Source organism: Rattus rattus, chromosome 13 (assembly GCF_011064425.1).
Source record: "Rattus rattus isolate New Zealand chromosome 13, Rrattus_CSIRO_v1, whole genome shotgun sequence".
Lineage (NCBI taxonomy): Eukaryota > Metazoa > Chordata > Mammalia > Rodentia > Muridae > Rattus > Rattus rattus.
The window spans coordinates 62,707,780-62,720,717 of NC_046166.1; the positions used below are offsets into that span (position 1 = coordinate 62,707,780).

General features: G+C 45.6%; 1 protein-coding gene across 4 annotated transcripts in view; it reads right to left on the minus strand.

Annotated features, from left to right (window-relative positions):
- Zmat4 (zinc finger matrin-type 4) overlaps positions 1–12,938 on the minus strand; it is a 377,690-nt gene that overhangs the window by 322,249 nt on the left and 42,503 nt on the right. For 2 of the 4 annotated variants that reach the window (XM_032918628.1, XM_032918631.1), the window contains exon 2: positions 10,230–10,306. The exons of 1 other annotated variant lie outside the window; for it this stretch is intronic. The gene's annotated coding sequence lies outside the window, so the exon portion shown is untranslated. Of the gene's footprint in view, positions 1–10,229; positions 10,307–12,549; positions 12,589–12,938 lie in introns of those variants that run through there. One more of the 4 variants, XM_032918630.1, reaches the window with a different exon arrangement.

Consider the following 12,938-nt stretch of genomic DNA (forward strand, 5'->3'; position numbering starts at 1 on the left):
ACGAGCACAAACCTGAGGTAGTAGGAGCAGTTCCAGAGTGCAGACCTGTACTAAGGTAGCCAAGTCCTGGGGTTGGGGATTTAGCTCAGTGGTAGGCGCTTGCCTAGCAAGCGCCAAGGCCCTGTTCGGTCCCCAGCTCAAAAAAAAAAAAAAAAAAAAAAAAGGTAGCCAAGTCCTTGAGCTTGATGACTACCAATCAGGAAAGGAGCAGGGGTGGGTGTGGTTGGGGTGGGGTGTGCTCTGGCTAGTTTTATGTCACCTTGAGACAAACTAGAGTCATCTAAAAGGAAGGAGACCCAACTGAGAAAAGGCCTCCATAAGATCCAGCTGTCGGGCATTTTGTTAATTAGCGATTGATGGAGGAGGACTCAGCCCATTTTGGGTGGCGCTATCCCTGGGCTGTAGTCCTGGGTTCTGTAGGAAAGAAGCCACATTGAATAAGCCAGTAAGCAGCACCCATCCATGGCCTCTGCATCGGCTCCTGCCTCCAGGTTCCTGCCCTGCTTGGGTTCCTGTCCTGGCTTCCTTCGATAATGGACTACAGTGTGGAAGTGTACGCTCAACAGACCCTTTGATTCACAAGTTGCTTTGGTTGTGGTGTTTCATCATAACAATGGTAACTCTAACTAAGATGGGGTGGGGGACTCAAAGTAATATGTCATCCCCTCTCACACCATATTTCCCACTCTGGCTGTAGAGTCCACGCCTGGGTCCCATGTCACTTGTCTTGAGTATGACCAGAAAAACGTTCATTGTACCCTAGCAGCAGCACCACAAACAAAGGTCATTCTTCTGGGTGGTTTGTCCAAATCTGAATGAATCTCCTAAAGAAAACCATGTGGTGAGCCAGCATGAGAGAGACTCTAGGGACACTTAGGTGTCAACACTGACTTTGACCTTCGTTAGTTACCTAACTCTGAGGAAGTCATTTAACCCTTGAACCTCACTCAACTTGCCTATAAAATGGTCCATGAAAACATGATGGTCACGTTGTTGTGAGAATATGAAGTACCTAGTCCTTAGTACTCAACAAAAGCCAGATAAAATGTAGCCATTATCCTTGTCATTGCCAATGGTGACAGCTATATGGCTCTCATCTACTCTGTCCTGCAGTCCCAAGCCTCTTGTGGTTCCTGATCCCACAAAAGTGGAGCGTCAGCACCTACATCACTGCAGCTGTTCCTGAGGAATCTGCTTCAGAAAACACCTCAGACTCCGGTGCCAAGAAGACCTCAGAGGTCTTCTGCAGGTCGGCAAGCTCTGCTCTGGACAGGTGGCAAGTCATGCTGGGAGGAGAAGCTGCCATCAAGCCTGCAGTCCCACACCAGGCTGGCATCGCACATGGCAAGGTCAGCCTGCCTGGTGGGAGCCCAGCCCACAATTCTATCTAGAAGGAGAGAGTGAGAGGCGGTATGAGAGGGAAAGCACAGGCTGTCAACATCCATCCTCCTTGGTCTGCAGGGGCCCTGGGCCACTCTCAATGAGTAAAGTCCCTGCTTCTTTGCTTTTCAGTACTGGTGATGTGACCCAGAACCCCAACTAGGCTAGACCAGAGCTCTACCAGTGAGCCATACTGCCATTCCTAATGTCATCGTCTTTAAACCAACGAGCATGCAGACATGGGCCAGCACTGCACAGGGAACAGTCATCCCTCTGCCTCTCTGAGTACTTGGATTATTTACTTGTAATATATTTATAAGTAATGACATTTCTCCACCCACCTCTCTCCCACAGACACAGAAAGGAGGAGTAAGATGAAATGCTATTAGCCTCCCAAGAGAAAGGGATGAAGAAGCTTATATCCACATCTCTTGTGCGCCCAGATCTTAGAAAAGCGTTGCTGAATCATGCCGCCCTGTCCCCTGAAAAGCACACACATACATTGCTTATCAGGTATTTTCCTAGACCTGGATCATCCTCAACAGACTCCTCCTCAAAGGGTCGAATAAAGAAGATAACACACGCAGAAGATATTACTCACTGTATCTTCTATGCTTTCATGCAACCATGACTGGAGATAAATACAGCTTTGCATTATGAGTCACACTCTTGAGAATCCTCCTTAGCATCCAGCTCAGTGTCTCGCACAGAGTAGGCACTTGAACAACATCTGCTCAAGTAAGGACCTTCAACGGAGCTCAACCCTGACTTGGGGCCGGGAAGAACTGCAGAGTCTACCTACAAGGTCATCCCCCCAGTGGCTTCCCACTCAACACATTCACTAAGTCGTTCAGGATAGAACCCGGGATCTGGGTGCTCCGTTTCTTTTCTTCTCACTCAATGTAGTTATTAGCAAGAAAAATTGATTTCCCTCTAGTATAGATCCTAACTCTGTGTGTCTCACTGGCTTTAGCAGATGGATTGCAAGTCCTCATCACTTCTCACAGAGACTATGAACTTCGGCCCAGACCTACCCCCTTCACTTGCCAACCTCGCCGGGCCAGGATGACCTCAGCTGTCAATGGGATCCTGTAAGCCTTCAGTCATAATCCTGGCAAGACTTATCAGCCATCTGAAATCCCCTCTGACTCAGAAGCCCTACCCCACCTTTCCTTGTCCAGTTCTCCAAGTACATATCTTCCTTGACACCCTCCTCATGGTTCATTTTCCACTGGCACTGAGACCGGCCATGATCACCTCCAGAACACCAGGTCCATATCTGAAATGTCGCGGTAGCTGAGGCCCACATTGCCCATCTCCCTCTTGCCCACCTGGATCCCTTGCCTAGTTCCTCTGCCTTGGAGCAGTTTCCAGTACATATGGTAATGTCATTTCTGTTTATGTGTTTCCTCAACTTCTCATCAAAGAACTTAAGGTCTTTAAGTGAAGAAACCCAGAAATGTTATAAGAGCTATCATCTCTGGTCTAAAAGACCAGCAGGCACATAGCTGATGCACAGGAAGTATCAGTGGGCAGACTAAACTAACTGGCTTAATCCAATGCTGTCTCTGATGCTACTAAGTTTACTCTTGCACTCTTGTGAATATCTATGATCTCAGGGATTGAAGGAGAGATGATAAACCTTCCAGAGGAGTGACACAACCCTTCACCTTACAGCTGTCTATACAGTCTTCCGGTTCACAAGAACTAAAACCTTCCTTTTAGAGAACACTCTCTGTCAGTTGTTTTCAAACATCACATACTCAGGACCTCTTTTACAGGCTTAAAATGGTTGAGATGTCAAATGACATTTTGTCCCTGTGTGCCACCTCTGCTGGGATTTACTATCATAAGTTAAAACAAAACTGTAAATAGCAATCGTTGAAAATAATGTCAGCGTGTGTATTCGCACAAAATGAACTACATTTTACATACCATGTGAAATCTGAATAACATCTGTGGTGGTTTGAATATACTTGGCCTGGGGAATGGCACTATTAGGAGGTGTGGCCTTGTTGGAATAGGTGTGGTTTTGATGGAGTAGGTGTGTCACTGTGGGCGTGGGCTATAAGACCCTCATCCAAGCTGCCTGGAAACCAGTACTCCACTAGCAGCCTTCATTTGAAGATGTAGAACTCTCAGCTCCTCCTGCACCATGCCTGCCTAGATGCTCCCACCTTGATGATACCTGACTGAACCTCTGAACCTGTAAGCCAGCCCCAATTAAATGTTGTCCTTAGAAGAGTTGCCTTGGTCATGGTGTCTGCTCACAGCAGTAAAACCCTAAGACAGTATCCTTAGCTCCGCAAGCAGTTGTAATTTAAGTTAATTTCGTGCTTTTGAAAATTGTACTCGAGACTCAGGAAAGTGCCACTCATGAGGGTCGGGTTAAGAGTCCTTTATTTATGAGTGGTCAAAAGTAGGCATATGCCAGAAAAAACTCTTGACTGGGGAGAGAGGTAGGGTAGGATTTATGAAGCCAAAACAATTACATCATGCCAGGGGCAGGCAGGATCAGAACTACCAAACTTTCAGGTCAGGTGATTAAAACATTTGGTTTTGTTGTAAAGCAGTGAGCTCTGCAAGGCTATGGGTAAGACTGGGTGAGAATGTTCTGTTCGACACAATGGCTTAGCTGGGGCTGGAAGCAGCTAGGAAAAGACTAGGGCAAAATGGAGTCACTCTGGGGACTTCAGTGATGACATAAGACGCTAAGCTTAGGGGACGCTAAGGTGGTGCATAGAAGAAACTGTACGATATTTGCAATTTTCCTCTAAATTAAATCTTATTTTAGAACAAAAGGATTATTTTATAATCTTCTTAAGAAAATAATGAGAATAGCGATGTGTTTCACATTTTTTTTATGTCTCTTCTGTGGATGGCTCAGTAAACAATGGCTGTGTTTTCATAACTCTGTCTTTAATCAATCTGTGCAATGTGCATGAAATAATAAAGAAAGCCCAGCTTTGTGGGGTTTCAGAAAATGGTTTGCAAAGAGAAAACCTCAACAACATTACTTTTCTTTGCTGTTAAACAGAAGTTTGACAAAGGGGCAATTTCTTTTTTGTAAAAGGTTTATATTTATTTCTGTTCACGTGTATGCATGTGAGAGAGTGGCCATACACTGTGTGTATGCAGGTACCCAGGTAGGCCAGATCCCTGGAGTGAGAGGAACAAGCAGTTATGAGGCACCCAATGTAGGTGCTGGGGACTGAAGTGAGTCTTTTGCAAGAGTGACATACACTTGAGCCATTGTGTCATCTTCCTAACACCAAGGGATCGCTTCCCCAAGGTTATTTATACTTCTCCACGCACAGCAACAGTCAACTGTGTGTGCACCGACACAAGTCAGTGTCTGTTGGTCCTTGTTGTGCCTCTTTATCTGCCTGTGGTTTTGTGGTATCAGGCTTGGGTCATTTGAAATTATAGTCACTGAGTTATAAAAATCTTCCAAAGGTTGACATATTTTATTCTATGAGATTAAAAACATAATAACATCAACCTTCTCGCCACAGATGCCTTTAAGGTAGCTGTCAAATCTATCGTGATGAATACAAAGTTCCCAAAGTTCTAATTTTTGCTTAAATGCTGGAATTCTATCACTGGGGGAAAATGAAAATATAGTCATTTGTGCCCCCCTTTCAAATGACAGGTTCATTTTCATTCAGCTTTTTCTACATTTCTCATAAATATTTAAGTTGGAATAGCAATCCTTTGCCAGTCACTCAATTTTTTTTCCTCAAGTAAAAATAAATGGCCCGTGAAAAATTCTATTTCCATTCCCAACAAAAATGCACAAATAACTTTTCCTTTAAAAAAGAAAGAAAGAAAGAAAAGACTGTCCTGTGTTGATATGGGACAAGCGTGTGCAAGGTATGTCCCTCGTTTTTTCCACTCAGAATATTAAAAATGTCAAGGGTTGTCATTCAAATCAGTAATTTCTACATCAGCCAGGCCATTCTAGAGTGAAATTGGCAGGTTAACTTCCTGGAGGAGGCTAGCTTTTGATTTCAAACCGATATATTTTAATAGGTTGGTCTGACACCAACAATTTTGCCCATCCTGTTTGCTTGCTTGCAATGGAAATCAACACCATGGAAAAGGCAAAAACATCTTAATATTACAATGAAAATAACTGTGACCTCATAGGTGCCCTAAAGGACATTAGGAGACCTTAGTGGTCTACAGACCAACGATGGCGAGCAACTGCTCTAAATTACCAGCAGCACCATACTCCAAAAGGCACCCAGTTTTTAAGTTCCCATAGCTAATGAAGCCAGAACGGCATAAACGAGAGAAAAGGTCCCTTTCCTTAGAGTTCATGAAAATGGGCACGCAGATATTAGAAGGGTAAATCAGCCTGTGTGATATAAGGGGGCCCTCAAGGACAACAAGTCGGGTTCCACAGTGAGAACCTGAAGCAGTGAGAGTACGCTGAATGAGGCCTTAAGCCAGGGGAGGTGGGAAGACTGGGATTCTGCAAGCCATGCCCTTTGGCAGAGTTGGTTCAGACCGTTTCCACCCAGCACAAATGCTTCCTTTGAGAGAGGGTTCTTTATCCAGATCCCGGGCCTTAAGCCTGCAGGTGGAGCAGGTAGACGGGGAGGAGGGAACTCATCGATGCCCTCAGGGCTGCCAGGCTGCAGTGTTGCCCGGGATGTCAGGAGACTTCCGGAACTTAAAGCAGAACCAAGAGGCAGACAGAAGTCTTGGCTGGAGACCCACAGTGGTCAATTTGGACAAGCGAAAGAGCAAAGAGGAAAAACAGTGCAGGGTACTCCGAAGGGCTAAATATTAATGAGTAACCACTTTTAAGGGGCTCGTATTTTTCTTTAAGATCTGTTAGTCATAAAAAGGTTAATTTTAAAGGGCTAATTTCCCTTCCGCGGGACTTACTTCTGTAATGTGCACACACCCACAGCTTACAGATCTATAATGCTGGTTGTGTGAAAGGCCATCACAATTCAAGGGCAGACAGGACACTTGGGGATGAAGTTTGTACGGGGTCCTGCGCACCCGCACTGTCTGGAACCCCCACCACTCACTGAAACACATTGGCATTCACGGTCTTCTGCCAGCCCCTGCTGTGTGTGTGTGCATTTCGAATGACACTAGCCTTCAAAACTTGGCTACCTGCCCACTTAACTTAGGCTCTTTGTAAATGGTTTGTCCAGACCAGAAGCCATTACAGCCTGTAATATTTTCCTGACAAGCAGTGCTTTAGCCAGCAGAGCCAGGATGCCCGGAATCCTAATGGCGCCCACTGGAGCTCATCAGAAGCATTATGGGTTTCTCTGTTGGCTGCTTTTAGCCTTGGTGCCAGATGACGCAAAACCCCTCAGGCTCTGTTGCTATGCTCACATGGTTCTAAGCAGAGTCCTCATCCTAACTTCCACAGAGACTAAAACTGACCCCTCAAAAATATCTACACGTTGTCGGTGGGGCAGTGCCCGCCACTGTATAACCAATGGCATTTGGAGAAGTCAGAACCAGTTCTCATGGCTACTGGAGCAATTTCCCCCCAATAGAAGTGACGAGTGACAGAGCTAGGGATAAGGTCATTTTCCTTGCAGACCTGTCCACCGCACACAGGTAGTGCCATGACCATAGTATTCAAGACTGACTCACTGTTCCAAGTAACTTTGGAAGCAGAGGTGCACCTCAGCAAGTCTTTGCCTGCAGAAGCTAAATAGGTCAGGAGGAAGAGACAGACATGGAGCCCAAATCAAGTTCCTAATCTCTTCGATTTTATTTGTTTTAACTCTCTAACGTAGTAGCTTACTCCTTCATGGTGGGCTTTAGGAAAGGTGTTAGCGGCAAAGGAATCACAAAGAAAACAGAGACGATACCTCGGAGCAGAAAGTGTCAAAGTTTCATGTAGGAAGTGGAACTCAGGGTCTGTACTGGCTGATTTTGTGCATCAACTTGACACAAGCTGGAGTTATCACAAAAAAGGGAGTCTCAGTTGAGGAAATGTCTCCATGAGATCCAGCTGTAAGGCGTTTTCTCAACGAGTGATCAAGGGAGGGAGGACCCAGCCCATTGTGGGTAGTACCATCCCTGAGCTGGTGGTCCTGGGTTCTATAAGAGAGCAAGCTGAGCAGGCCTGGGGAAGCACGTCAGTAAGAAACATCCCTCCATGGCCTCTGCATCAGCTCCTGCTTCCTGACCTGCTTGAGTTCCTGTCCTGACTTCCTTTGGTGATGAGCAGCAATGTGGAAGTGTAAGCTGAAGAAACCCTTTCCTCCCCAACTTGCTTCTTGATCATGATGTTTTGTGCAGGAATAGAAACCCTGACTAAGACAGGGTCCAATACAAGACAGGAAGGACAGAGCAAAGAAGATAAAGGGAAGAGGGAAGGGAGGCCTCCAGGCCAGAGCAAAGGCATCCTGCAGCAGAAGGTCGTGCTAGTGTGGGGAGACATGTTAAGTTCGTGTAAGGAAAGTGGGCTGAAGCTTTAACAGAAAACTGAACATGAAGCTGCCGGACACTACTTAAGCTAACAAAGGTAACTCCCATCACCCAGCATAGGGGTACACTGGGAGGGTGATGCATAGAACAGGAGAATACCAGCCCCGAAGACCTCAAAACAGGTAGACACTGCGTATGGTAGCCAATGAGAAGCCATATCTCCCAGCCACTGGAAAATGGGCAAAGATCACCTTCTAAGGACTGGGACCAGCATGCATTGGGCCCAAAGCTTGAAAGGACACCTTACATTAGAGCACCAACAGGAGTCTGGAATGGGATCAGACTAGAGAGCTAATGTTGTAGATGGGCTGGGTCGAGGAGGGATGCTTTAGCAATGGCTGGCACAGGTCCCAACGAGCCCAGAGAGTTTCACAGTCAACTGAGGCTAAAATTGGGACGTGAAGACAAGCCAGAGGACTGGATACACTACTTCTCACACTTCATCAACTTGATCAAGTTCTACTCTCAAGACAAAGCAAATATAAAGTTCACCTAATCACAGGCGAAAGTTGGAAGGAACCTCATGCCGTGCTAGCTGACGGTTTTAACAGAAAAGGACTGGGGGAGCCAAGTGAACACAGAGGCCACCATCTGGCACAAACACATTGATTGTGTTGGCATGATGACCCCACACGAATAAAATGCAGCCTGGGACGGGACTAAAAGCTGCTTCTCTGGGAGTCGGCATCTCCCTTTGAATCAGGAACCACGTGAGATTCCACTACGTACCCATTAGAAGGGCTTCAGTTCAAAATGCCAGCAAAACCAAGGATTAGGAGAAGGCAGAGGCTTCTCAAATCCAGTGCATTGTGGGAATTGAGGAGAATCATCCGTCTACTTTGGAAAAACTAGCGATATTGGTTGCAATTCCTTTGACTCGGTTATTTCACACCTAGATATTTACCTATGTGATATAATAGCATATCCTCTCCCCCAAGGACTCATAAGTATATGTGTGTGTATATATGTGTGTGTGTGTGTGTGTGTGTGTGTATGTATATATGTATGTGTGTGTATGTGTATATGTGTAGATGTATATACGTATATGTATGTATAAATCTATATAAAAACCTAGGGATATTCTATACGCTCATAAATAGGGAACTGTGATACAATCATAAAAAAGACAATCAAAAAGTACAAAAGGGGAAAAAAGCCACTTAGGCACTAAGGGGAAATCTAAAAATAATATTTAAAGGAAGAAAAGGCAGCCATAAAAGAATGCATATTACATGGTCCATTGATGAAGGTCAGGATGTGAAAGCTGGGAGGAGCCCAAAGGGCAGACGGGAGTCTGGAGGTGCAGCTGAAGAAGGCTTGTGCTTTCAACTCGGTGGTGTTACCCAGCAGAAATACAGAGGACTTCAGAGCGATGCATTACACTGCACACATCAAAATATATCTCAAGGATTTTTCCACATGAGGTGCCTGGGGCAAGGTCAACGACAGGTAATTTAAGAATGTGCCTGGACATCCAGGGAGTCGGTCGCTAATTGGCACGGGGAATAAACATCGGGCTGCTGGCTTTCACCTCCTGCAAAGCTGATTCTTCTGATTTAATAGCACTTGATGTTGTCTTAGACGTCCCGTTGGACTCGATGTTCCCTTGGGTCTCTTGGCTGTGGGCTGAGCAGCCGCTCAGTAAGGGAGTGCTGCCTTGGGACTCAGATCAAAGGCAATTTCTCCTCTCCCCTTCTGGCTCTCGAGACCGACAGATTAATAAGCAAGCCTTTGAATGTGTGAGAAGTGGAAGAGGGCATGTGAAAGAGATGCCTTTGACCAAAATCATGGCCTCCCTTCTGTGGGTCTTAGATTCACTGCCGTGATGTAGAAAACTGAGGTCATAAGTTGAGGCTCCCCGGAAGAACAGGCAGTATAAGGAGGAGGATTTCTTTCTCGCAGCCCACACTGGCTAGGCCGGAAGTGAGGTAAACTTAGCTTTGTCCTTAGACTCCCGTTCCTGCTTCGTTCTTAATGTCCTTCTCCACTGTGCTCCTCTTCCTGCCCTTAGTCTCTCTGTCAATATGATCAGACACGGGAAATCTACCCACATCTACTTTACGAGCGTCTCAGACACTCATTGTCATGGGAAACAATCTGTGCTTACAATGGGTCATGAGGTTGTGCCTTCGCCTCATCAAAGTGCACATCCCATGCCCTTAAGTGAACTGAAAAGACACCAGAGGCCCCTGAGAAAGCTTGGGTAACCATCCCGGAGGAGAGAATCTATGTAAATGCCTTTTTCCTCTCCAGCTGGGCCATGGCTGCTTTGCCTACCCTGACCCCAACAACTTCAAAAGGATTATGTTTTTCCAGGCAAATTAGATTTATGCAAAATATCCGTGAAATCACATGCCTGCCTCCAGGGCCTCCCTTACCTTAGAAGCTGTCAGGGGGCCAACCCAGGCGGTCTTCACTTGTAGCAGGATGTTCTCGCCATCAGAGAATGACAGGGCTTAGTGTGATGACACAAATCCGCAGGGGAGAAAAAAAAAAAAAAGGCCTTGCATCCTCCACTCCTCCTGGGCTTCCCCTCCCCTCGAGCAGCACATGCACAGAAACCCAAATCCTCAGCCCCTTGAAATGTCTGTCAGTGGCAATAGTCAGGTCTAGCAATATACAAGCACACAGGCGAAACACACACACCTCAAGGATTTTGGTTTCTGCTATCAGTCTACACGAGTCACACACACAACACGAAGCAAGAGCTATGTGTGTAAGAGAGATGTACCAATTGTAACTGTACGGGCAAGGAATCTAAATTACCCTGAGTGTATATAAGCAAGCTTCTAAAGAGCTCTTTATTACCGTGAGCCAAGTTAAGTCAAATCGGAGGGTAAGTGCAGCAGGAGGAAGGTTTAAAAACACAGTCTCTTTCCACACAGGCTGGGCAGTGTCCTAAGAGCTCTTCCTGCACAGTCTTCCAGATCCACTTTGCAACCCTGTAACTCAAACACCTTCAATATGCAGATGAGCGTGTAACTCGTGTGGTAGAACACAACTCCTTCACAAGTCCTAGCAGCAGAACAAAAAACGTTAAGACCGTACAAGGAGCTCGCTAGGACTGCCTTCGTTTCTTCTGATGCTTGCCTAGGAGACACACAGAGCCTGAGGTTTGGATCTCAGCACCACACGAAACTGGAAGCCAACACTTTCAACCCCAGCACTTGGGAGGTAGGGGCAAAAAGTTCAGAACTTCAAGGTCATCCTCAGGAGTTCAAAGCTAGCCTGGGATCAATGAGACTTGCCCGTTAAAGTAAAACAAACAAACAAACAAAAAAGTAAAACAAACAAACATCAAAAACTCCACTTATGGAGAAGTAACCAAATGCTAGTGTGGTCTGCCATAGAAAAGGGTTCACTAGGCAGGCACAGAGGTCCTACCAGAGTTAGTTACTGGGACATCATCGTCATATTATGTCTCAAGAATTTCTTTTATGTAATTAACTTACCAATTAGTGAAGACAGATTGGGATTTTTTTTGTTTTTGTTTTTGTTTTTGTTTACTTTATGACAATACCAGTATGATTTCAAGTTCTCAAAGGCCACACTAGCCCTCTGTATCATGTCTCTGTTAACACCGCACAGGGCTGGCAAATCGTACAACGTGCTTCCAGGACTACTGGAGATCTAGAGACTAAGAACACACAGCATCTCTGGGGTTGCCTTGCTGTTCTTTACGGCAATGGCTTGCCAACCTGACTTTCCACTTTACCCCCAAATTACCAACAGATATTTATGTGCAACTACTTAATGTGCCTAAAATCCGAGCCTTCAGTCCAGTTCCCAAAGTTGAGAGATGGAGGGTAGTTGTGATGTAACAGGACAAATACTCCAATAAAAGAAGTACCTGGTGTTCTGGAAAGCCCTGAGAAGGCAGCATAGACCAGTCAAGAAGGCAAAGAGAGACTCCTAGAGACAACCGTGTGTAAAAGATCCCCAAACAGAGCCGTCTCGAATTCACTATCACTTGCTCAAGGAAGCAAGCCCTCCTCAAGCACTCCTGCCATTGTAAACTGGGCCACTCTGACCCACTCTTACCCTGTTCTGTCCCTTATTAACATTTATAGTCATGAGTGGTGTTTCCTCTTGACCAGTTCCAACCACTATGATGGGAAGAACATGCCCATTTGCTTGTGGCATTTAGTCCAGGTCTGGCACATGCTACATGCTCTGGCACATGTGTTGGAGGAATCTGACTGAGAAGACTATGCTAGGTTGAAAAACAAAAGACTGGACCATGGAGGGAGTAGGTGGCCTGAAGCAGATGGTGAAGTCAAAGAACATTGACCCAGAGATCACCTGGTTTACTTAAGAACAGTGTAATGGTGGAAGTCCAGTAGAGAAAGCAAAGAGGTCAGGCAGGGCTGGGCGAGCTCTAGGACAGAATGTGGTTGTTCTGCTAGGGATAAGATGGTTCTCTAGAACATACATGGAGGTGGAAGAAGGGATCAGATTTGTCATTACTATAGCATAGAAAATGTAGAATCTAGACAGGAAATGGAACGTCTGGGTATGGAGCCTAAGTGAAGGAAAACAGCAGGCCCAGACCAAAGTCACCTGCACACCAGTGTTTATGGTGGCACTGCCCACACTAGCCATGCTTAGATGTCAGCCATTGGGTAATATATATATATTGAGAGAGAGAGAGAGAGAGAGAGAGAGAGAGAGAGAGAGAGAAATGTCGCATATACTCACAATAGAGGACTATTCAGCCACAAAAATAATGAAATCTTGTCATCTGAAGGAAGAAGAATAGAATTGGCAGATGCTATATGAAATAAAATAAGTCAGACTCAGAGAAATGAGTACCATGCTCTCTCCTCTCCCCCCCCCTCATATGTAAAAACTGAAGAAGTCTACATGAAAGCAAAGTGGTGGTTTTGGAGATTGGAAATGGGGGTGGGGATTGGAGAAAGTGGAAAGGGGTGCTTAGATTTGATTGATGTGTACTCTATGCATGTATGAAAAGACCACACCGGAGTGGACATGTGCAATCAATACATATTCATCAAAGAAGGATTAATAAAGCAAGTATGAGGGAGAAACCTGGCCAGAAGTGTTTCCTAAACCCACATAAAAGATTA